We start from the raw sequence: 24,213 nt of genomic DNA on the forward strand, positions 1-24,213 counted from the left end.
GGTAATTGGGAAGAGGAATTGAGGTGATTGATGAAGAAGATGTTGGGAAGTGTGACATGGGGAAGAGTAATCACATTCACAAAAACTAGGATTAGAAGGTAAGGTGTGAATATGTTAAGTGGGGATCCTGTGGGGTCCACAGATCCTGAGGTGAGGATCCTGTGGGGTCCACAGATCCTAAGGTGAAAACAAATACCATTCCTTCACCATATAGGCATGTAACATGCCTCCATGCATCATCCTGGCATTCAAACGCCCATTTGTGCATGTTCTGGGCGTTCAACGCCCATGTAATGCATGTTTCTGGCGTTGAACGCCAGTTTCATGCTTGTTTCTGGCGTTCAGCGCCAGAATGTCCTCTCCGTGCACCATCCTGGCGTTTAACGCCAGGTTGTTGCTTGTATTGGGCGTTCAGCGCCAGAATGGTGCTCTGTTCTGGCGTTGAACGCCAGACAGATGCACCTTACTGGCGTTGAACGCCAGTCTGCGCTGCCTCCAGGGTGAAAAATTTTTTTCTTCTGTTTTTGACTCTGTTTTTAATTTTTTTGATTTTTTCGTGACTCCTCATGATCATGTACCTAATAAAACACAAAAATAACAAAGAAACAAAATAAAATAAAATTAGATAAATAAAATTGGGTTGCCTCCCAACAAGCGCTTCTTTAATGTCAATAGCTTGACAGTGGCTCTCATGGAGCCACATGGTGATCAGGTCAATTTAGTGTGTAGTCCCAACACCAAACTTAGAGTTTGGATATGGGGTTTGAACACCAAACTTATAGTTTGGTTGTGGCCTCACAACACCAAACTTAGAGTTTGACTGTGTGGGTTCTTCTTGACTCTGAACTGAGAGAAGCTCTTCATGCTTACTCTCTTTTGTCACAGAGGGATGGCCATGTGCCTTAAACACAAGGTAGTCCCCATTCAATTGAAGGACTAACTCACCTCTGTTGACATCTATCACAGCTCCTGCTGTGGCTAGGAAAGGTCTTCCTAGGATGATGCATTCATCATCTTCATTCCTAGTGTCTAGGATTATGAAATCAGCAGGGATGTAAAGGCCTTCAACCTTTACTAGCACGTCCTCCACTATTCCATAAGCTTGTCTTATGGACTTATCTGCCAATTGTAATGAGAACAAGGCAGGTTGTACCTCAATGATCCCTAGCTTCTCCATTACAGAGAGTGGCATAAGATTTATCCCTGACCCAAGATCACATAGAGCTTTTTCAAAGCTCATGGTGCCAATGGTGCAAGGTATTAAGAACTTGCCAGGATCTTGTTTCTTTTGAGGTAGAGTTCTCTGAATCCAAGTATGTAGTTCACTAATGACCAAGGGAGGTTCACTTTCCCAAGTCTCATTACCAAACAGCTTGGCATTCAGCTTCATGATAGCTCCTAAGTATTGAGCAACTTGCTCTCCAGTCACATCTTCATTCTCTTCAGAGGATGAATATTCTTTAGAGCTCATGAATGGCAGAAGGAGATTTAAAGGAATCTCTATGGTCTCTAGATGAGCCTCAGATTCCTCAGGATCCTTAATAGGAAACTCCTTCTTGTTTGAGGAACGTCCCAGGAGGTCTTCCTCACTAGGATTTTCTTCCTCCTCCTCCCTTGTGCATTCGGCCACTTTGACTATGTCAATGGCCTTGCACTCTCCTTTTGGATTCTCTTCTGTATTGCTTGGGAGAATACTGGGAGGAGTTTCAATGACTTTCTTACTCAGCTGGCCCACTTGTGCCTCCAGATTTCTAATGGAGGATCTTGTTTCATTCATGAAACTGAAAGTGGCCTTTGACAGATCAGAGACTATATTGGCTAAATTAGAATTGTTTTGTTCAGAGTTCTCTGTCTGTTGCTGAGAAGATGATGGATATGGCTTACTATTATTCAGCCTATTGCGTCCACCATTGTTAAAACCTTGTTGAGGTTTTTGTTGATCCTTCCATGAGAAATTTGGATGATTTCTCCATGATGAGTTATAGGTGTTTCCATAAGGTTCACCCATGTAATTAACCTCTGCCATGGCAGGGTTCTCAGGATTATAAGCTTCTTCAGAAGCTGCCTCTCTGGTACTGTTGGATGCTTGTTGCAATCCATTTAGATTCTGAGAGATCATGTTGACCTGTTGAGTCAACACTTTGTTCTGAGCCAATATGGCATTCAGAGCATCAATTTCAAAAACTCCTTTCTTCTGAGGTACCCCATTATTCACGAAATTCCTCTCAGAGGTATACATAAACTGGTTGTTTGCAACCATGTCAATGAGTTCTTGAGCCTCTTCAGGCGTTTTCTTCAGGTGAATAGATCCACCTGCAGAATGGTCCAATGACATTTTCGAAAATTCAGAGAGACCATAATAAAATATATCTAATATGGTCCATTCTGAAAACATGTCAGATGGACATCTCTTGGTCAGCTGCTTGTATCTTTCCCAGGCTTCATAGAGGGATTCACCATCTTTTTGTTTGAAGGTTTGAACATCCACTCTCAGCTTGCTCAGCTTTTGAGGAGGAAAGAACTTATCTAAGAATGCAGTGACAAGCTTATCCCATGAGTCCAGGCTATCCTTGGGTTGTGAATCCAACCATACTCTAGCTTTGTCTCTTACAGCAAAAGGGAAAAGCAAGAGTCTGTAGACTTCAGGATTAACTCCATTTGTCTTTACAGTGTCACAGATCTGCAAGAACTCAGTCAAAAACTGGTAAGGATCTTCAGATGGAAGTCCATAAAACTTGCAGTTTTGTTGCATTAAAGTAACTAATTGAGGCTTAAGCTCAAAGTTATTGGCTCCAATGGCAGGAATGGAGATGCTTCTTCCATCAAACTTGGACGTTGGCTTTGTGAAGTCTCCAAGCATTCTCCTTGCATTATTATTATTATTTTCTTCTGCCATCTCTTTCTCTTGTTCGAAAATTTCTAGAAGGTCTCTTCTGGATTGTTGTAATTTAGCTTCTTTTAATTTTCTCTTCAGAGTCCTTTCAGGTTCTGGATCAATTTCAACAAGAGTGCCTTTATCCCTGTTCCTGCTCATATGAAAGAGAAGAAACAAGAAAAGAAAGAGGAATCCTCTATGTCACAGTATAGAGATTCCTTTATGTTAGTAGAAAAAGAAAGGAGTAGAAGAATGAAGAGGGTTCGGATTTTGGATGAAGAGAGGTGAAGAGAAGTGTTAGTAATTAAATAATTAAATAGAAGAAGAAAAGAGAAGAGAAATTTCGAAAATAATTTTGAACAAGAGGTTAGTAATTTTCGACAATTAGAGATAAAATGTAATTAAAATTAAAACATGAAACAATTAATTAATTAAAAAGAATTTTTGAAAAAGAGAGAGATATTTTCGAAAATAGAAGAGGGAAAAGTAGTTAAGTGGTTTTGAAAAAAGATAAGAAACAAACAAAAAGTTAGTTAGTTGATTTAAAAAGATTTTAAAATCAAATTTTGAAAAAGATAAGAAGATAAGAAGTTAGATAAGATATTTTGAAATCAAATTTTGAAAAAGATAAAGTTTTTGAAAAAGATAAAATAAAAGATAAAAAGATTTAATTCAAAAATTTTGAAATTATTTACTTCACTACCAAGAAACTACAAGATAAGATTCTAGAACTTAAAGATTGAACCTTTCTTAACAAGAAAGTAACAAACTTCAAATTTTTTAACCAATCACATTAATTGTTAGCTAATTTTCGAAAATATGATATAAAGATAAGAAAAAGATTTTTTTTGAAAAATAATTTTTGAAATATTCGAGAATAATAAAAAGATAAAAAAGATATGATTTTTGAAAAAGATTTTGAAAAGATAAGATTTTTAAAATTTGAAATTTTGACTTGACTTGTAAGAAACAACTAATTTTGAAAATTTTTTGACCAAGTCAATCCCAAAATTTCGAAATTTTGGAGGGAAATAAGGAAAAGATATTTTTGATTTTTAAATTTTTTTAAAGAAAAACACAAAAATGACCCAAAACATGAAAATTTTGGATCAAGACACAAGATGCATGCAAGAACACTATGAATGTCAAGATGAACACCAAGAACACTTTGAAGATCATGATGAACATCAAGAACATAATTTTGAAAAATTTTTGATGCAAAAAAAATATGCAAGACACCAAACTTAGAAATCTTTAATGCATGGAAAGTATGAATGCAAAAATGCACATGAAAAACAACAAACAACACAAAACAAGAAAACATCAAGATCAAACAAGAGGACTTATCAAGAACAACTTGAAGATCATGAAGAACACTATGAATGCATGGATTTTCGAAAAATGCAAGAAAAAATTTTTAAAGCATGCAATTGACACCAAACTTAAAAATTGACTAAAGACTCAAACAAGAAACACAAAATATTTTTGGTTTTTATGATTTTATGATTTTTTTTGAATTTTTATTAATTTTTTCGAAAATAAAGTTTAGAAAAACGAAAAATAAAAGAAAAATTTTGAAAAAGATTTTTGAAAAGAAAATTACCTAATCTGAGCAACAAGATGAACCGTCAGTTGTCCATACTCGAACAATCCCCGGCAACGGTGCCAAAAACTTGGTGGACGAAATTGTGATCATCATTATATGTTTCTTGGATTTTGAATGAATATACTCCTAGGGCACTGTTTATTTTCTTTATTGGAATTCACAACTCCGTTCAACTAACCAGCAAGTGTACTGGGTCGTCCAAGTAATAACCTTACGTGAGTAAGGGTCGAATCCACAGAGATTGTTGGTATGAAGCAAGCTATGGTCACCTTGTAGATCTCAGTCAGGCGGATTAAACATGATACTTAATTAGATTCAAATAATAAACTGAAAATAATAAAAGGGATAGAATACTTATGTAGATTCATTAGTAGAGGTATCAGTTAAGTATATGAAGATGCTGTATGACTCAAGGACGCCTGCCTTCCCACTGCTTCTACTCAATCCTTCTTACTCCTTTCCATGGCAAGCTTTGTATAGGGGTTCACCATCAGCTGTGGCTACTTTCTTCCTCTCGGGGAAATATCCTATGCGGCTGTCACTCGCACAGCTAACCAGTCTGGAGGCATCACCCATGGTTGATGGCTACATCCCATCCTCGCAGTGAAAGCTAATGCTCACGCACTCTGTCACAGTACGGCCAATCACCGGTTGGTTCCCGCTCCTACTGGAATAGAATCCATTGATTCTTTTGCATCTGTCACTAACGCCCAGCAGGTTACAGGTTTGAAGTACGTCACAGTCATTCATTACCGGAATCCTACTCGGAACACCACAGACAAGGTTGGACTTTCCGGATTCCCAGGATCCTACTCGGAACACTACAGACAAGGTTGGACTTTCCGGATCCTCATAAATGCCGCCATCTATCTAGCTTATACCACGAAGATTCTGTTGGGGAATCTAAGAGATACACATTCAAGCTCGGTTGCATGTAGAACGGAAGTGGTTGTCAATCACGCGCGTTCATAAGTGAGAATGATAATGAGGGTTATCTAACTCATCACATTCATCATGTTCTTGGGTACGAATGAATATCTTGGAATAAGAATAAGAGAGATTTGAATAAAAGAAAATAGAACTTCATTAATACTTGAGGTACAACAGAGCTCCACATCCTTAATCTATGGTGTGCAGAAACTCCACCGTTGAAAATACATAAGCATACGGTTCAGGCATGGCCAAATGGCCAGCCGTCTCCCTGATCAAGTGACCGAATGAATAAAGAGTTTAAAGTGGTCAAAAGATGTCAAATACATTAGTTAAATGTTCTATTTATAATAAACTAGCTCCTAGGGTTTACATGAGTAAGTAATTGATGCATAAATCCACTTCCGGGGCCCACTTGGTGTATGTTTGGGCTGAGCTTGATCTATCCACGAGCTGAGGCTTCTCTTGGAGTTGAACTCCGAGTTATGACGTGTTTTGGGCGTTCAACTCCGGATCATGACGTTTTTCTGGCGTTTAACTCCAGACAGCAGCATGAACTTGGCGTTTAACGCCAAGTTACGTCGTCATTCTTCGAATAAAGTATGGACTATTATATATTGCTGGAAAGCCCTGGATGTCTACTTTCCAACGCCGTTGAGAGCGCGCCAATTGGAGTTCTGTAGCTCTAGAAAATCCATTTCGAGTGCAGGGAGGTCAGAATCCAACAGCATCAGCAGTCCTTTTGTCAGCCTTTTTCAGAGTTTTGCTCAAATCCCTCAATTTCAGTCAGAATTTACCTGAAATCACAGAAAAACACACAAACTCATAGTAAAGTCCAGAAATGTTAATTTAACATAAAAACTAAGGAAAACATCCCTAAAAGTAGCTTGAACTTACTAAAAACTATGTAAAAACAATGCCAAAAAGCGTATAAATTATCCGCTCATCATGCTCCTCCATTTCCAGTACCACAAAGTCAGTGGAAAAGACAAATGGCCCAACCTTGACAATCATGTCTTCAATCACGCTTGATGGGTATTTAATGGAGCCATCAGCAAGTTGGAGACATATCCGGGTTGGTTTGACTTCTTCAGTCAAACCAAGCTTTCTGATAGTAGATGCAGGTATTAGGTTGATACATGTCCCAAGATCACATAAAGCTTGCTTGGTACAAGTACCCTCTAATGTGCATGGTATCGTAAAGCTTCCGGGATCTTTAAGCTTCTCAGGTAAGCTTTTCATAATGACTGCACTACATTCTTCAGTGAGGTAAACTTTTTCAGTTTTCCTCCAATCCTTCTTATGACTTAAGATCTCTTTCATGAACTTAGCATAAGAGGGTATTTGCTCAAGTGCCTCTGCAAACAGAATCTTTATTTCAAGAGTCCTGAGATAGTCTGCAAAGCAGGCAAATTGCTTATCCTGTTTCGCTTGGCAGAATTTCTGAGGAAAGGCATTTTGGCTTTGTATTCCTCAACCTTAGTTGCTGTAGGTTTATGGCATACAGATGTGGGTTTAGAAGCCTTTTTAGAGGGGTTGCTATCAGCACCTGTATGTGTCTGATCCCCCACTGGCGTTTGAATGCCAGGGGTGGAAGCTGGAGTGGCGTTAGACGCCAACTCCTTACCTGTTTCTGGCATCTGAACGCTAGAACTGTGCTTTCTTTGGGCATTCAACGCTAATTCCTTGCCTGTTTCTGGCGTTGAACACCAGGACTGAGCATGGGTTGGGTGTTCAATGCCAGCTCTCCACCCCTTTTCTGGCGTTTAAGTGCCAGAATTATTCATCTCTGGGCTCTGACTGTCCTCAGAGGGATTTTGGGTAGCAGTTTGTTCATTTCTTGGCTTCCTGCTGCCTTGAAGTGAGGTATTTAATGTTTTTCCACTTTTTAATTGAACTGCTTGGCACTCTTCTGTTATTTGTTTTGATAATTGCTGTTCTGTTTGCTTCAATTGCAACTCCATATTCATATTAGCCAGTCTTGTGTCTTGCAATATCTCCTTGAATTTGGCTAGCTGTTTTGTTAGAAAATCCAATTGCTGATTGAATTCAGTAACTTGTTCTGCAGGACTGAGTTCAGCAGTTACTGTTTTAGCCTCTTCTTTCATGGAAGGTTCGCTGCTTAAGTACAAATGCTGATTTCTGGCAGCTGTATCAATAAGCTGTTGAGCTTCTTCAATTATCTTTCTCATGTGTATAGATCCACCAGCTGAGTGGTCTAGAGAAATCTGTGCTTTCTCTATAAGCCCATAATAAAAGATGTCTAACTGCACCTACTCTGAAAATATTTCAGAGGGACATTTTCTTAGCATCTCTCTGTATCTCTCCCAGGCATCATAAAAGGATTCATTATCTTCTTGTTTGAAGCCTTGGATGCTCAGCCTTAGCTGTGTCATCCGTTTTGGAGGAAAATAGTAATTCAGGAATTTTTTTGACAGTTGTTTCCATGTCTTTATGCTGTCCTTAGGTTGGTTATTTAACCACCTCTTAGCTTGGTCCTTTACAGCAAATGGAAACAGTAACAATCTGTAGACATCCTGATCTACTTCCTTATCATGTACTGTGTCAGTAATTTGTAAAAACTGTGCCAGATACTCTGTAGGTTCTTCCTGTGGAAGACCAAAATACTGACAACTTTGCTGCACCATGATAATGAGCTGAGGATTTAACTCAACTACTAACTCCGATGGAGGGTATACAGATACTACTCCCATATGAAGCAGTAGTGGGGTTAGCATATGACCCCAGAGTCCTTCTGAACTGTTCATTTCCACTTAGGTCTATGATGGAGTAAGGAAGATGATGTGGATTTATTTTATTTATTTTATTATATTAAAAAAATATTTTCGAAATAATAAAATAAAATAAAATAAAAACTAAAATAAAAATAATAAAAAAAGATTTTGAAATTATTTTTTTTGAAGATTTTCAAAAAAGTGAGTAGAGAGAAAGTGGTTAGGATATTTTTGAAAAAGATATAATTTGAAAAGTTTTGACCAAGTCAACCCAAGTAATTCGAAAATTATGAGAAATTAAAGGAGAAGATTTTTTTTTTTTATTTTTGAATTTTATTATGAAAGAGAGAAACACACAAAAGACACAAGACTTAAAATTTTTAAATCTAATGCTCCTTGTTTTCGAAAATTTTGGAGGGAAAACACCAAGGCACACCAAACTTAAAGATTTTAAGATCAAAACACAAAGAAGACTCAAGAACACCTTGAAGACTCACAAGAACAACAAGAACAAAAGAAAGAACACCAAACTTAAAATTTTTAGAAAACTAATTAAAATTTTCGAAAACTAAAGAAATATTAACAAGAAAACACCAAACTTAAAGTTTGGCACAAGATTTAATCAAAGAAAAATTATTTTTGAAAAAGTTTTAAAAAGAAGATGCCCAATTACCAAGAACATAAACCAACGCTCTAGCCAATTGAGTTATAAATGTAACGTGTTTTAAAGAGGTATAAAAAAATTGTTTGAAAACTAAAATTTTGAAAAATGCACAAGAAAAACAAGAAAAGACATAAAACAAGACAAACCAAAGATCAAACAAGAAAAATTGACAAGAACAATTTGAAGATCAAGGAAGAACAAAGAACATGCAATTCGAAAATTGGAAGATAAGGAAAAGCATGCAATTGACACCAAACTTAAAACATGACACTAAACTCACACAAAAGATTCCAAGAAAAATTAAAAACTAATAAAGAAAAATAATATTTTTGAAAATTTTTAAAAGGAAAATAAACCATCAGTTGTTCAAACTCGAATAATTCCCCGGCAACGGCGCCAAAAACATGGTGCACGAAATTGCAATCACACTTTTGCAATCCGCACAACTAACCAGCAAGTGCACTGGGTCGTCCAAGTAATACCTTACATGAGTAAGGATCGAATCCCACGGAGATTGTTGGCTTGAAACACGCTATGGTTATCTTATTCTTCTTATTCAGGATATAATATCAATAATAATTTTTAGTTTTAATTGTAAAAAGTAAAAGAGCATAAAATAAATACTTATTATGCAGTAATGGAGAATATGTTGGAGTTTTGGAGATGCTTTGTCCTCTGAATTCCTGCAACATAATGCTTTCTCACTTTCATAAATGCAATGCTCCTTCCATGGCAAGCTATATGTAGGGAATCACCCTTGTCAGCTACTTCCCATCTTCTCAGTGAAAATGGTCCAAATGCTTTGTCATAGCACGGCTAATCATCTGTCGGTTCTCGATCATGTCGAAATAAAATCCATTAATCCTTTTGCGTCTGTCACTATGCCCAACACTCGCGAGTTTGAAGCTTGTCACAGTCATCCAATCCTTGAATCCTACCTGGAATACCACAGACAAGGTTTAGACCTTCCGGATTCTCAAGGATGCCGCCAATGGATTCTAGCTTATACCACGAAGATTTTGATTAAGGAGTCTAAGAGATATTCATTCAATCTAATGTAGAACGGAGGTGATTGTCAAGCACACGTTCATGGATTGAGGAAGGTGATGAGTATCACGGATCATCACCTTCTTCATAGTGAAGCACGAATGAACATCTTAGATAGGAACAAGCATGTTTGAATGGAAAACAGAAATAATTGCATTAATTCATCGAGACGCTGCAGAGCTCCTCACCCCCAACAATGGAGTTTAGAGACTCATGCCATCAGAGAGTATAAAATTCAGATCTAAAATGTCATGAGATACAAAATAAATCTCTAAAAGTTGTTTAAATACTAAACTAGTATCCTAGGTTTATAGAAATTGAGTAAACAAAGATGGATAGTGCAGAAATCTATTTTTGGGGCCCACTTGGTGTGTGCTGGGGCTGAGACTTAAGCCTCTCACGTGCCTGGACTGTTTCTGGAGTTAAACGTCAGGTTGTAACCTGTTTCTGGCATTTAACTCCAACTTGCAACCTGTTTCTGGCGTTCAACGCCAGAATGCAACATGGAACTGGCATTAAACGCCAGTTTACATTGTCTATCTTCGAGAAAAGTATGGACTATTATATATTGCAGGAAAGCCCTGGATGTCTACTTTCCAACCCAATTAAGAGCGCGCCAATTAGACCCTTGTAGCTCCAAAGAAACCATTCTGAGTGCAGGGAGGTCAGAATCCAACAGCATCAGCTGTCCTTTTTCAGCCTAAATCAGATTTTTGCTCAACTCCCTCAATTTCTGCCAGAAAATACCTGAAATCATAGAAAAACACATAAACTCATAGTAAAGTCCAGAAATATGATTTTTGTCTAAAAACTAATAAAAATATACTAAAAACTAACTAGAACACACTAAAATCTACATGAAATTAACCCCAAAAAGCGTATAAAATATCCGCTCATCAGGGATCCATCATCTCATTCCGAGTCCTCGATTCATCTTAACCACTGTCAATTCGACATTTTCATTCCAAACTCAGCAGTTCTTTCATTTCTCAATTCATAGATCTTTCGCCCTTCTCAATGCACGAAACCCATCCTCAATACACCAGAAACCTAAGCCTCTGTTCTCTAACTTTTCAAAGAAATACCAAATAGTTCTCCTAAGACCTTTCCCATGTTTCAATGCCTAAAAATAAGTCCAAGAGTCTTAAAATGGTGTCACAGAAGCTTACAAGATTGTTGGGAAGGTGAAATAGTTGAAAATAAAGTGTAAGTTTGAAAAACAGGGCATGTGCATACGCATAGGGGTGTGAGTATGCACGCCCAGAGAAAATTTCAAAACCTGTGCATACTCATAAAGGTGTGCATATGCATAGATACTAAACTTTAGAATTCTGTTCACTTACACAAGGTGTGCTAGCGCCCTCAACAGAATGCCCATCCCAACGTGTGCGTGCGCTCAGGTTGTAAAACTCCATTGGTTATGTGCGCGCACAGGACGTGCTGGCGCTCTTACCAGTAGCCCTGTCCCCGTCTGTGCGTACGCATACGGCTGTGCGTGTGCACATGTTTAAAAATGCACGGGGTGTGCGTGCGCTCATACCAGAAATCACAAAATTCTACAGCTTTGCAGAATTTCAGATTTTGACACCAAACTTCCCACAATCATATCTTCCTCTACCAAAATCTGATTTCCACAAAATTTAAACCATTTTAAACCTTGTTCAGTCATCTTTCATTTGGTATAAAAAGCGTAGAATTTCAAGCAAGGTAGCTCAAGATATGATTCACGGAAGTTCACCAAAAATTCCCTTTTTACCAAAATTTCACAAGTACTCAATTTTTCCAAATTCTCAACCAACATCAAAACAAAACAATACCAAACTCCATTTTTCATCACAATCTACCCTCTTGGGTCACAATTCAGCATTTCGTCCCTAATTTTTCTTCAAATTACATCATCCTCAACCATTAAACATCAACTATATAACACTATAATCAAACCTTCACCAACTCATTCACCAATCATCATTCTATCACTATCAATCTTCATCATCAATTCTCGTTCATGCTTTATATCAACAATGAACAATATATATTCATTCAAATTCGTCATACATCATATCTCGATATCATTATTTAACAATATTAACAATAGCAATTCAGCATACCTCATCAACTAACCAACACAACAACCACATCAATTCAACCCTATCCTATAGGTCACTAGCCTAAGTGTCCATGAATATTATATATTACATAGAGAAAACCAAAACCATACCTTGGCCGATTCTCAATATGTTCTAAAACACCAATTGAGCACAAGTTATACTTTGCAACACAATCCAAGCCACCAATCAACTCGAAGAAGCATAAACTCAATTCCAAAGTCTTCCAAACTCACAATAATCAAGCTATATGCACACAAATCATAACTCATCAACCTTAGGCTCATGATAATTAAAATTTCACAAGAGTTCAAGACCTCTTACCTTGTCCAACAGTTTTAGAGGCAAAGTACACTAGTAATCAGTGTTAAAGTGTACCTAAACACCCAAAAACACAAGATTTCACTCAAAACTAAAATCCCAAAATCCAAATTTCATAAGGGCACCAAACTGGACAGAAAAATTTGAAAATCTTACCACAATGCTTAGCTAGAAGTGACGGGCTCGGCGAGAGCTTCGCGTAGCTGCTGATGGCACCCAAATCGGAGCACTGTAGCCCGAGATATCGCGGATTGAAGTGAAAAGTGAATAGTGTTTTCCCCCTTATTTTTTCTCTCTTCTCATGCATCTGGTGTTTGTGGTTTAAGAGTGTTTATGCTGAAATGGATTCATTAATGGACCTATTTATATATTGGCCTTTGGCCCAACTTGGGCCCAATCCAACCTATTACCGTTTTTAGCCCGTTTGGCCCAACTTTGGGCCAAACCTTTAAAATTAACGCCCAATTTTCCATTTCTAATATTTTTCTAAGGTTTTCGACTGTTTTCACTTTTTCTCACACGATACCGGGCAGACTTAAACCGGTTCGCAATTTTTCTCATTTTTCAAAGAAAATACTTTTTCTGACTCAGAAAAATCTAATGAGTCCAAAAATCATATTTAAATCTCCTAATTCTCATTCTAAATTTTCGGAACTTAATTTGGGAAATATTAATTAACTAATTAGACAGTTAATTTTTCGCAGTTCTTACATTCTCCCCACCAAATAAGAAATTTTGCCCTCAAAATTTAGTGATTACTTGAGAATAACTCGGGGTAATCCTTTCGCATCTCGGACTCCAACTCCCAAGTGTGCTCCTCAACTTCCGCTCACTTCCAAGCAACTTTAACCAATGAAACTTCCTTTCCTCGCAACTTTTTCACACTAGTGTCATCAATTCTCACTAGTGTTACTTGAAATGTCAAGTTCTCCCTTAATTCGACCGACTCAGGCTCTACCCCATGAGCCGTATCCGACGTGTACTTACGGAGTTGTGACACGTGGAATACGTAATGCAAGTTAGAGAAGTGAGGTGGCAAAGCAACTTGATATGCCACTGGCCCGAATCACCTCAGAATCTCAAACGGTCCTATATACCTCAGATTCAACTTCTTTGTTTTGATCGCTCTTCCAATCCCGGTTGTCTGTGTAACCCTAAAAGATACATGCTCTCCTACTTCAAATTCTAATGGTTTCTTTCTCGAAGGGTTATGGATGATATATGAATAAAACATAAAGATAAAGATAGAGATACTTATGTAAGTCATTGGTGAGAATTTCAGATAAGCGAATGGAGATGCTTTGTCCCTTCCGTCTCTCTGCTTTCCTACTGTCTTCATCCAATCCTTCTTACTCCTTTCCATGGCAAGCCGTATGTTGGGCATCACTGTTGTCAATGGCTACAGTCCCGTCCTCTCAGTGGAAATGTTCAACGCACCCTGTCACGGCACGGCTATCCAGCTGTCGGTTATCGATCATGTCGGAATAGAATCCAGTGATTCTTTTGCGTCTATCACTAACGCCCCACAATCGCGAGTTTGAAGCTCGTCACAGTCATTCAATCATTGAATCCTACTCAGAATACCACAGACAAGGTTTAGACCTTCCGGATTCTCTTGAATGCCGCCATCAATTCTAGCTTATACCACGAAGATTCCGATTAAAGAATCCAAGAGATAAACATTCAAGCCTTGTTTGCTTGTAGAACGGGAGTGGTTGTCAGGCACGCGTTCATAAGTGAGAATGATGATGAGCATCACATAATCATCACATTCATCAAGTTCTTGAGTGCGAATGAATATATTGGAATAAGAACAAGCTGAATTGAATAGAAGAACAATAGTAATTGCATTAATACTCGAGGTACAGCAGAGCTCCACACCTTCATCTATGGTGTGTAGAAACTCCACCGTTGAAAATACATAAGAACAAGGTCTACGCATGGCCGTGAGGCCAGCCCCCAAGTGATCTAAGATAGCATAAGACTAAAGATAGCTACCAAGATATCAAATACAATAGCAAAAGGTCCTACTTATAGGGAACTAGTAGCTTAAGAATTACAAAGATGAGTAAATGACATAAAAATACACTTCCGGGCCCACTTGGTGTGTGCTTGGGCTGAGCATTGAAGCATTTTCATGTAGAGACTCTTCTTGGAGTTAAACGCCAGCTTTTGTGCCAGTTTGGGCGTTTAACTCCCATTCTTGTGCCAGTTCCAGCGTTAAACGCCGGGCATTCTTGAGCTGATTTGGAACGCCGGTTTGGGCCATCAAATCTCGGGCAAAGTATGGACTATTATACATTGCTGGAAAGCCCAGGATGTCTACTTTCCAAAGCCATTGAGAGTGTGCCAATTGGGCTTCTGTAGCTCTAGAAAATCCACTTCGAGTGCAGGGAGGTCAGAATCCAACAGCATCTGCAGTCCTTTTCAGTCTCTGAATCAGATTTTTGCTCAGGTCCCTCAATTTCAGCCAGAAAATACCTGAAATCATAGAAAAACACACAAAATCATAGTAAAGTCCAGAAAAGTAAATTTTAATTAAAAACTAATAAAAATATACTAAAAACTAACTAAATCATACTAAAAACATACTAGAAACAATGCCAAAAAGCGTATAAATTATCCGCTCATCACAACACCAAACTTAAATTGTTGCTTGTCCCCAAGCAACTGAAAATCAAATAAGATAAAGAGAAGAGAATATGCAATGAATTCCAAAAACATTTATGAAGATCAGTATTAATTAGATGAGCGGGGCTTTTAGCTTTTTGCCTCTGAACAGTTTTGGCATCTCACTTTATCCTTTGAAATTCAGAATGATTGGCTTCTTTAGGAACTCAGAATCCAGATAGTGTTATTGATTCTCCTAGTTAAGTATGATGATTCTTGAACACAGCTACTTTATGAGTCTTGGCCGTGGCCCAAAGCACTCTGTCTTCCAGTATTACCACCGGATACATACATGCCACAGACACATAATTGGGTGAACCTTTTCAGATTGTGACTCAGCTTTGCTAGAGTCCCCAATTAGAGGTGTCCAGGGTTCTTAAGCACACTCTTTTTGCTTTGGATCACAACTTTATTTCTTTCTTTTTCTTTCTTTTTCTCTTTCTCCCTTTTTTTTTCGTTTTTTTCCTTCTTTTTTTTCTTTTTTTTCTTTTTTTTTGTATTCACTGCTTTTTCTTGCTTCAAGAATCATTTTTTTGATTTTTTAGATCCTCAGTAACATGTCTCCTTTTTCATCATTCTTTCAAGAGCCAACCAATCATGAACAACAAATTCAAAAGACATATGCACTGTTTAAGCATACATTCAGAAAACAAAAGTATTGCCACCACATCAAAATAATTAATCTGTTATAAAATTTAAAATTCATGCAATTCTTCTCTTTTTCAATTAAGAACATTTTTCATTTAAGAAAAGTGATGGATTCATAGGACATTCATAACTTTAAGGCATAGACACTAAGACACTAATGATCACAAGACACAAACATAGATAAACATAAGCATTAAATTTCGAAAAACAAGAAAAATAAAGAACAAGGAAATTAAAGAACATGTCCACCTTAGTGATGGCGGCTTGTTCTTCCTCTTGAAGATCTTATGGAGTGCTTGAGCTCCTCAATGTCTCTTCCTTGCCTTTGTTGCTCCTCTCTCATGATTCTTTGATCTTCTCTAATTTCATGGAGGAGGATGGAATATTCTTGGTGCTCCACCCTTAGTTGTCCCATGTTGGAACTCATTTCTCCTAGGGAGGTGTTGGTTTGCTCCCAATAGTTTTATGGAGGAAAGTGCATCCCTTGAGGCATCTCAGGGATTTCATGATGAGTGGGGTCTCTTGTTTGCTCCATCCTTTTCTTAGTGATGGGCTTGTCCTCATCAATGGGGATGTCTCCTTCTATGTCAACTCCAACTGAATAACAGAGGTGACAAATGAGATGAGGAAAGGCTAACCTTGCCAAGATAGAGGCCTTGTCCGCCACCTTATAGAGTTATTGAGCTATAACCTTATGAACTTCCACTTCCTCTCCAATCATGATACTATGAATCATGATGGCCCGGTCTATAGTAACTTCAGACCGGTTGCTAGTGGGAATGATTGAGCGTTGGATAAACTCCAACCATCCTCTAGCTACAGGCTTGAGGTCATGCCTTCTCAATTGAACCGGCTTCCCTCTTGAATCTCTCTTCCATTGGGCGCCCTCTTCACAGATGTCTATGAGGACTTGGTCCAACCTTTGATCAAAGTTGACCCTTCTAGTGTAAGGGTGTTCATCTCCTTGCATCATGGGCAAGTTGAATGCCAACCTTACATTTTCTGGATTAAAATCTAAGTATTTCCCCCGAACCATTGTAAGCCAATTCTTAGGGTCCGGGTTCACACTTTGATCATGGTTCTTGGTGATCCATGCATTGGCATAGAACTCTTGAACCATTAAGATTCTGACTTATTGAATGGGGTTGGTAAGAACTTCCTAACCTCTTCTTCGGATCTCATGTCGGATCTCCGGATATTCACTCTTTTTGAGTTTGAAAGGGACCTCGGGGATCACCTTCTTCAAGGCCACAACTTCATAGAAGTGGTCTTGATGCACCCTTGAGTTGAATCTCTCCATCTCTCATGACTCGGAGGTGGAAGCTTTTGCCTTCCCTTTCCTCTTTTTAGAGGTTTCTCCGGCCTTGGATGCCGTAAATGGTTATGGAAAAACAAAAAGCAATGCTTTTACCACACCAAACTTAAAAGGTTTGCTCGTCCTCGAGCAAAAGAAGAAAGACGAGAGTAGAAGAAGAAATAGAGGAGATGGAGATGGCTTTGTGGTTCGGCCAAAGGGGAGAGTAGTGTTTAGGTTGTATGAAAATGAAGGAGTGAAGATGGCTTTATATAGGGGTGGAGAGAGGGGTAGGGTTCGGTCATGTAAGGGTGGGTTTGGGAGGGAAAGTGGTTTGAATTTTGAATGGTAAGGTAGGTGGGGTTTTATGAAGGATGGATGTGAGTGGTGAAGAGAATAGTGGGATTTGATAGGTGAGGGGTTTTTGGGGAAGAGTGGTAGAGGTGATTAGTGAATGAGTGAAGAAGAAGAGAGAGGGTGGTGGGGTAGGTGGGGATCCTGTGGGGTCCACAGATCCTGAGGTGTCAAGGAAAATTCAACCCTGCACCAAGCGGCATGCAAAAAATGCACCCTTTGCCAATTCTGGCATTAAACGCCGGGCTGGTGCCCATTTCTGGCGTTTAACGCCAGCTTCTTGCCCTTTCCTGGCGTTTAACGCCAGTCTGGTGCCCTTTTCTGGCGTTAAACGCCCAGAATGGTGCCAGACTGAGCGTTAAACGCCCATTTGCTGGCTTCACTGGCGTTTAAACGCCAGCAAATTCTCCTCTAGGGTGTGCTGTTTTTCTTTCTGTTTTTCATTCTGTTTTTGCTTTTTTAATTGATTTTGTGACTTCTCATGATCTTCAACCTACAGAAAACATAAAATAACAAAGGAAAATAGATAAAATATAACATTGGGTTGCCTCCCAACAAGCGCTTCTTTAATGTCAGTAGCTTGACAGAGGGCTCTCATGGAGCCTCACAAATGCTCAGAGCAATGTTGGAACCTCCCAACACCAAACTTAGAGTTTGAATGTGGGGGTTCAACACCAAACTTAGAAGTTGGTTGTGGCCTCCCAACACCAAACTTAGAGTTTGACTGTGGGGGCTCTGTTTGACTCTGTCTTGAGAGAAGCTCTTCATGCTTCCTCTCCATGGTGACAGAGGGATATCCTTGAGCCTTAAACTCAAAGGATTCTTCATTCACTTGAATGATCAATTCACCTCTATCAACATCAATCACAGCCTTTGCTGTGGCTAGGAAGGGTCTGCCAAGGATGATGGATTCATCCATGCACTTCCCAGTCTCTAGGACTATGAAATCAGCAGGGATGTAATGGTCTTCAATCTTCACCAAAACATCCTCTACAAGTCCATAAGCTTGTTTTCTTGAGTTGTCTGCCATCTCTAGTGAGATTCTTGCAGCTTGTACCTCAAAGATCCCTAGCTTCTCTATTACAGAGGGAGACATGAGGTTTATACTTGACCCTAGGTCACACAGAGCCTTTTTGAAGGTCATGGTGCCTATGGTGCAAGGTATTGAAAACTTCCCAGGATCTTGTCTTTTTTGAGGTAATATCTGCCTAGACAAGTCATCCAGTTCTTTGGTGAGCAAAGTTCGTTCTCCCAGGTCTCATTACCAAATAACTTGTCATTTAGCTTCATGATTGCTCCAAGGTATTTAGCAACTTGCTCTTCAGTGACATATTCATCCTCTTCAGAGGAAGAATACTCATCAGAGCTCATGAATGGCAGAAGTAAATCCAATGGAATCTCTATGGTCTCAGTGTGAGCCTCAGATTCCCATGGTTCCTCATTAGGGAACTCATTGGAGGCTAGTGGACGTCCATTGAGGTCTTCCTCAGTGGCGTTCACTGCCTCTTCCTCCTCTCCTAGTTCGGCCATGTGAATGGCCTTGCACTCTCCTTTTGGATTTTCTTCTGTATTGCTTGGAAGAGTACTAGGAGGGAGTTCAGTAATTTTCTTGCTCAGCTGTCCCACTTGTGCCTCCAAGTTTCTAATGGATGACCTTGTTTTAGCCATGAAACTTTGAGTGCTTTTGATTAGATCAGAGACCATGGTTGCTAAGTCAGAGTGGTTCTGCTTAGAATTTTCTGTCTGTTGCTGAGAAGATGATGGAAAAGGCTTGCCATTGCTGAACCTATTTCTTCCACCCTTATTGTTGTTGAAACCTTGTTGAGGTCTCTGTTGATCCTTCCATGAGAGATTTGGATGATTTCTCCATGAAGAATTATAGGTGTTTCCATAGGGTTCTCCCATGTAATTCACCTCTTCCATTGAAGGGTTCTCAGGATCATAAGCTTCTTCTTCAGATGAAGCATCCTTAGTACTGCTTGGTGCATTTTGCATTCCAGACAGACTTTGAGAAATCAAATTGACTTGCTGAGTCAGTATTTTGTTCTGAGCTAATATGGCATTCAGAGTATCAATTTCAAGAACTCCTTTCTTCTGATTTGTCCCATTGTTCACAGGATTCCTTTCAGAAGTGTACATGAATTGGTTATTTGCAACCATTTCAATTAGTTCTTGAGCTTCTGTAGGCGTCTTCTTCAGATGAAGAGATCCTCCAGCAGAGCTATCCAAAGACATCTTGGACAGTTCAGACAAACCATCATAGAAAATACCTATGATGCTCCATTCAGAAAGCATATCAGAGGGGCACTTTCTGATCAATTGTTTGTATCTTTCCCAAGCTTCATAGAGGGATTCTCCTTCCTTCTGTCTGAAGGTTTGGACTTCCACTCTAAGCTTACTCAATTTTTGAGGTGGAAAGAACTTTGCCGAGAAGGCATTGACTAGCTTTTCCCAAGAGTTCAGGCTTTCTTTAGGTTGTGAGTCCAACCATATCCTAGCTCTGTCTCTTACAGCAAAAGGGAATAGCATAAGTCTGTAGACCTCAGGGTCAACCCCATTAGTCTTGACAGTGTCACAGATTTGTAAGAACTCAGCTAAAAACTGATGAGGATCCTCCAATGGAAGTCCATAGAACTTGCAATTCTGTTGCATTAGAGAAACTAATTGAGGCTTAAGCTCAAAGTTGTTTGCTCCAATGGCAGGGATAGAGATGCTTCTCCCATAGAAGTCGGGAGTAGGTGCAGTAAAGTCACCCATCACCTTCCTTGCATTGTTGGCATTGTTGTTATTTTCGGCTGCCATGGGTTCTTCTTCTTTGAAGATTTCTGTTAGGTCCTCTACAGAGAGTTGTGCCTTAGCTTCTCTTAGCTTTCGCTTCAAGGTCCTTTCAGGTTCAGGGTCAGCCTCAACGAGAATGCTTTTGTCTTTGCTCCTGCTCATATGAAAGAGAAGAGAACAAGAAATTATGGAATCCTCTATGTCACAGTATAGAGATTCCTTGAGGTGTCAGAGGAAAAGAAAAATAGAAGGAAGAAGTAGAGAATTCGAACTTATCAAGAAAGCTGGAGTTCGAATTGTGCATTAAGGAATAGTGTTAGTCCATAAATAGAAGGATGTGAGAAGAGGGGAAGAAATTTTCGAAAATAATTTAAAAAGATTTTAAAAACATTTTGAAAAACTTAAATTGATTTTCGAAAATTAAGAGTGGAAAAGAAATCAAGTGATTTTTGAAAAAGATTTTGAAATTAGAAATAAAAAAGATATGATTGAAAACTATTTTGAAAAAGATGTGATTAAAAAGATATGATTGAAAAGTTATGGTTTTAAAAAGATATGATTGAAAAGATATGATTTGAAAAACAATTTTAAAAAGATTTGATTTTAAAAATTAATGACTTGGCTAACAAGAAAAGATATGATTCAGACATTAAACCTTTCTCAACAGAAAAGGCAACATACTTGAAATGTTGAATCAAATCATTAATTGATAGCAAGTATTTTTGAAAAAGGAAAGAAATTGATTATGAAAACATATGATTGAAAAGATATGATTTGAAAAAGATTTGATTTTGAAAAATTTTGAAAACTTAAAAAAAATTTGCATTAAAAACAAAATCTTCCCTCTTGTGCCATCCTGGCGTTAAACGCCTAGAATGGTATCCATTCTGGCGTTTAACGCCCAAAATGCTACCTTTTTGGGCGTTAAACGCCCAGCCAGGTATCTTGGCTGGCGTTTAAACGCCAGTTTTTTCCTTCTTCACTGGGCATTTTGAACGCCCAGCTTTTTCTGTGTAATTCCTCTGCTGTATGTTCTGAATCTTCAATTCTCTGTATTATTGACTTGAAAAGACACAAATTAAAAATATTTTTTGATTTTTAATAATGAGGAATAACCAAAATGCAACTAAAATCAAATAACAATGCATGCAAGACACTAAACTTAGCAGTTTGTATACTACTGACACTAACAAAATGAGAATGCATATAACAAAACACTCAAGTCAAGAGAATTCAAAGATCAAAGCAAGGAAATCATCAAGAACAACTTGAAGATTGGTGCACGAAATTGCAATCACACTTTTGCAACTCCGCACAACTAACCAGCAAGTGCACTGGGTCGTCCAAGTAATACCTTGCGTGAGCAAGGGTCGATCCCACGGAGATTGTCGGCTTGAAGCAAGCTATGGTTATCTTGTAAATCTTAGTCAGGATATCAGAAATTATCGGGATTGATTGTGAAAAGCAACAGAACATGAAATAAGTACTTGTTATGCAGTAATGGAGAATAGGTTGGGGTTTTGGAGATGCTCCATCTTCTGAATCTCTGCTTTCCTACTGTCTTCTTCATCAAACACGCAAGGCTCCTTCCATGGCAAGCTGTATGTAGGGTTTCACCGTTGTCAGTGGCTACCTCCCATCCTCTCAGTGAAAACGTTCCTATGCTCTGTCACAGCATGGCTAATCATCTGTCGGTTCTCGGTCAGGCCGGAATAGAATCCATTGATTCTTTTGCGTCTGTCACTAACGCCCAGCCTGCTAGGAGTTTGAAGCACGTCACAGTCATTCAATCATTGAATCCTACTCAGAATACCACAGACAAGGTTTAGACCTTCCGGATTCTCTTGAATGCCGCCATCAGTTCTAGCTTATACCACGAAGATTCTGATTAAGGAATCCAAGAGATATCTACTCAATCTATGGTAGAACGGAGGTGGTTGTCAGGCACACGTTCATAGTTGAGAATATGATGAGTGTCACGGATCATCACATTCATCCGGGTTAAGAACAAGTGATATCTTAGAATGGAAGCAAGCATGATTGAATAAGAAACAGTAGTAATTGCATTAATCCATCAAGACACAGTAGAGCTCCTCACCCCCAACCATGGGGTTTAGAGACTCATACCGTGGAAAGTACACAAAGAAACATGTAAAGTGTCATGAGGTCCAGATACAATGTCAAAAGATCCTATTAATAGTTAACTAGTAACCTAAGGTTTACAGAAATGAGTAAATGACAGAAAAATCCACTTCCGGGCCCACTTGGTGTGTGCTTGGGCTGAGCATTGAAGCTTTCAAGTGTAGAGACCTTTTCTGGAGTTAAACGCCAGCTTTCATGCCAGTTTGGGCGTTTAACTCCAAGTTTTATGCCAGTTCCAGCGTTAAACGCTGGAAATTCTGAGGCTGAATTGCCACGCCGGTTTGGGCCATCAAATCTTGGGCAAAGTATGGACTATTATACATTGCTGGAAAGCCCAGGATGTCTACTTTTCAATGCCGTTGAGAGCGCGCCAATTGGGCTTCTGTAGCTCCAGAAAATCCACTTCGAGTGCAGGGAGGTCAGAATCCAACAGCATCTGCAGTCCTTTTCAGTCTCTGAATCAGATTTTTGCTCAGGACCCTCAATTTCAGCCAGAAAATACCTGAAATCACAGAAAAACACACAAACTCATAGTAAAGTCCAGAAAAGTGAATTTTAACTAAAAACTAATAAAAATATACTAAAAACTAACTAGATCATACTAAAAACATACTAAAAACAATGCCAAAAAGCATACAAATTATCCGCTCATCAAAGATCACTTAAGACACATGAATGAATGCAAGAAGAACAGAAACATGCAATTGACACCAAACTTAAAATGAGACACTAGACTCAACAAGTAACATAAAATATTTTTGGTTTTTTGTGATTTTGTAATTTTTTTGGATTTTTCGAAAATTAAGTGGAAAAGAAAATAAAGGTATCAAAATTCTTAATGAGAATTCCAAGAATCATTGCAATGCTAGTCTAAGACTTCGGTCCAGGAATTAGACATGGCTTCACAGCCAGCCAAGCTTTCAAAGAAAGCTTCGATCCAAAACACTAGACATGGCCAATGGCCAGCCAAGCCTTAGCAGATCATTGCTCCAATAGCAAGATTGATAGAAATCAACAAGCTCTTGTGATGATAAGTTGAAACCTTGGTCCAATAAGATTAGACATAGCTTCACAGCCAGCCAGAATTCAACAGATCATCATGAAACTCTAGAACTCATTCTTAAGAATTCTGAAAAATACCTAATCTAAGCAACAAGATGAACCGTCAGTTGTCCATACTCGAAACAATCCCCGGCAACGGCGCCAAAAACTTGGTGCACGAAATTGTGATCACTACTTTTCACAACTCAAATAATCCCCGGTAATGAATCCAAAAACTTGGTGTTCAATACCATGGCATAAACACAACTTCGCACAACTAACCAGCAAGTGCACTGGGTCGTCCAAGTAATAAACCTTACGCGAGTAAGGGTCGATCCCACGGAGATTGTTGGTATGAAGCAAGCTATGGTCACCTTGTAAATCTTAGTCAGGCAGACTCAAAGGGTTATGGATGATATATGAATAAAACATAAAGATAAAGATAGAGATACTTATGTAAGTCATTGGTGAGAATTTCAGATAAGCGAATGGAGATGCTTTGTCCCTTCCGTCTCTCTGCTTTCCTACTGGCTTCATCCAATCCTTCTTACTCCTTTCCATGGCAAGTTGTATGTTGGGCATCACCGTTGTCAATGGCTACAGTCCCATCCTCTCAGTGGAAATGTTCAACGCACCCTGTCACGGCACGGCTATCCAGCTGTCGGTTATCGATCATGTCGGAATAGAATCCAGTGATTCTTTTGCGTCTGTCACTAACGCCCCACAATCGCGAGTTTGAAGCTCGTCACAGTCATTCAATCATTGAATCCTACTCAGAATACCACAGACAAGGTTTAGACCTTCCGGATTCTCTTGAATGCCGCCATCAATTCTAGCTTATACCACGAAGATTCCGATTAAAGAATCCAAGAGATAAACATTCAAGCCTTGTTTGCTTGTAGAACGGGAGTGGTTGTCAGGCACGCGTTCATAAGTGAGAATGATGATGAGCGTCACATAATCATCACATTCATCAAGTTCTTGAGTGCGAATGAATATCTTG

At 38.8% G+C, this 24,213-nt stretch overlaps 1 non-coding gene across 1 annotated transcript; it reads left to right on the forward strand.

Moving 5' to 3' along the window:
- Positions 1–19,538: 19,538 nt before the first annotated feature.
- LOC130937873 (small nucleolar RNA R71) lies at positions 19,539–19,646 on the forward strand. The gene has a single exon (XR_009069066.1). It is a non-coding gene; the product is annotated as a small nucleolar RNA R71 (small nucleolar RNA).
- The last annotated feature ends 4,567 nt before the right edge of the window (positions 19,647–24,213 follow it).

Source organism: Arachis stenosperma, chromosome 6 (genome assembly GCF_014773155.1).
Source record: "Arachis stenosperma cultivar V10309 chromosome 6, arast.V10309.gnm1.PFL2, whole genome shotgun sequence".
Taxonomy (NCBI): domain Eukaryota; kingdom Viridiplantae; phylum Streptophyta; class Magnoliopsida; order Fabales; family Fabaceae; genus Arachis; species Arachis stenosperma.